A 2,588-nucleotide genomic window follows, 5' to 3' on the forward strand; every position below is an offset into this window, starting at 1 on the left:
GTCTTTGCCTGGACTGCGGACATCCCGGACCCGGTGTGTCTGTCTCTCTTCTTTTTCTTCCTAGTCCTTGTCCCCTATTTCAGGAACCCCAATCTGCGAACCCTGGTTTGCTGCCGGTTGGCTCCGGCACTCTGGATCTGAGCTCTGTCCATGGGCTTTCTCAAGGAAAGAACTCTACACTTGAGCCACAGTACCACGTTTGGCTTTTTCTAGGTATTTGGTACTGAAGAATCAAATCTGGGTCTTCATGCATGTTAGGCAAGCACTCTACCACTAGACCAAACTCCCAGCCCTACATATTTTTTAAAAGCCCTAAATTTCATCTATTCGTGAATACTTTCTAAAGCACTTATCCAGAAGATGCAACTATAGAAAGAAATACATTCAAACTGATAAGAACAGATACTACACTTGATCTTAGCCAAAAGGCTGAGCTGTCAGAAAGAATGACATCTCCCCATTTGTTAGGAAATGGAAAGACTTAGAAAAAATCATATTAAGTGAAGTAAGCCAGACTCAAAGGAACTTAGGCTCAATGGTTTCCCTCATTTGTCATAATCAGTAGAAACCTTGGGCTCTACTAGCAGAGATTTGCAATAGAGCAAAACCTTGATACATAGGGCCATATAGTATGAAGCTAATTGAAAGGACCTCTAGGATATAGAAACATAAGCCATATAATGAATGATTGTTGTCCTTAAGGTACTATGTTATCTCTCATCTCTTTTGCTGTCCCTTGGTTATCTCATATTGTTACAGTATCTCACTTTGTTACCTGATATATCGGATATATTTGTATTTGGTTATTCGAAATTGGTTAGGGAAGGGGGAAAACAAGATGAGGGGTGGGGGTGGGAGGAGGGAAATGGGGACCAAGACATGTGAAAGGGTATCAATGTATGTGAATTAATGCACCTTCTATCTGGCAAACATCATGTAACCCTTTTATTAATTACAATAAAAAATATATAAAAAAGAAATACATTCAAAATCTAAAAAGTTAATCTTTTAGAAATTATGGAGGGCTAATGTTGTATGTCTGTGGATCTACAGAAGCTTTGTATGCACAAGGCCCAGGGTTTGATTCCCTGCAATGGAAAATAAGTCATACATAGAAAATTAAACAGATTGGAACTAAAAAGATAACTAAACAGACTGGAAATGTCATTGCCATTTATACAGCAAAATATGTTTCAGATAGGTATCTTATTTTATAAATAACTGCATATTGTATGTGCAATAAGCTGTGAAGAAATGAAGCTAATCAAAGATTTTCATGCAGAACTCATTCGGCCAACTGAATTTCTCAGAATTATAACATGACTCTTCCTTCAGTTGCTTTGGAAAATGACTCTGGAGAGGAGGGCTTCATAGTTGGAATAACTCTTTTTATCTTTCAAGAACTTTTAAAGAAGAAAGTTGTGTGACACTATATTAGTATATTAGAGTCTATGTGTATATTTCATTTTCTCCAAAAGAAGAAAAAATTCCTTCTGAAAACTGTGTTTAATTTTAAATTTGACAGATGTATTCCATCTCTCCTTTTTATTATCTGTCATTCAAGTATGTATTTTTAATAGCTTATGTGATAATATTTATGACTTAAAATATCCCTAGTTTTATAATTGTGTAGGAAGGGAGGACGTAATTTCCTTTCTCCCTTGAACTAAAATTTTGACACCATTCCTGCTCTACTTATTAGACTGACTCTAGCTGCACTGTAGTAGGACCTCAGGTGGCCTAAGGATGGAGTTCAAGCATACTGCCTCCACTGGGTCCCTTGCTGAACTCCTGTCAGGTCCCTGTGAGGACACACACCGGGAATGGACTTCCTCTGCATTCCAGCAGAGGGCGAAGTTCTCAAGAATCATTTCCCTAGTTAAGTCTTTTTACTCAAGGGTGAGGTGAACAGCCAGCCAGTCAGTTCCACCACCTGCTTCCATTCTACCAGTTAAATTTGACCGTGGAGACACCCCCTCTTTTCCTTTGACTCTTCTATGGATTTATTTCCTCTCCCAAACTGTATTTTCAAAATATCTTGTAGAGATTTAATAAACTGAAACAAAGAGAGAGCCCTTGACATCATACTATTTCAATATTACTTGAGAAGAATTTTACACGATTTCCTAAGTGAAAATCCAATGACATAATATTTCTCTATTGAAAAGAATGGCAATGTTGCTCAAAAACACGACATGTTTGCAACACTTTACCATCTTTTATCATGCAACGTGAACTAAAATGGCATCCATTTCAGTATAAAGTAAATATTTGGCCCAATACTAAAAGTGTTATGGAAAATATACACTAAAATTATTATTAAAAAGTCTTTATTAGCTATGTAAAATATTCAGGTAGACTACTGGCCCATTTACTGAACTGAATTGAGATAAAAAGTTTAATCTTTCTATATGTATATGTGTTTACAGGAGGTACTTGGAATATGCAGTTCTAAGACAAGATGGTACTTGCTATCGTAGCTATTAAATGCAATAGCTGTTGCACTAGTATTGCACATCAATTAAAAATAGGCTGTCCATTCTTCTGCACTTCTCAAAAGAAATACTTGAAACTAAATCTTTGATTCC

The 2,588-nt window shown here is 36.6% G+C and overlaps 1 pseudogene; it reads right to left on the reverse strand.

The window, feature by feature from the left end:
• Positions 1-296: 296 nt before the first annotated feature.
• LOC150056698 (U2 spliceosomal RNA) lies at positions 297-441 on the reverse strand (annotated as a pseudogene).
• Positions 442-2,588: the final 2,147 nt, after the last annotated feature.

Source organism: Megascapheus bottae, chromosome 11, assembly GCF_031878675.1.
Source record: "Megascapheus bottae isolate mThoBot1 chromosome 11, mThoBot2.hap1, whole genome shotgun sequence".
NCBI classification, from domain to species: domain Eukaryota; kingdom Metazoa; phylum Chordata; class Mammalia; order Rodentia; family Geomyidae; genus Megascapheus; species Megascapheus bottae.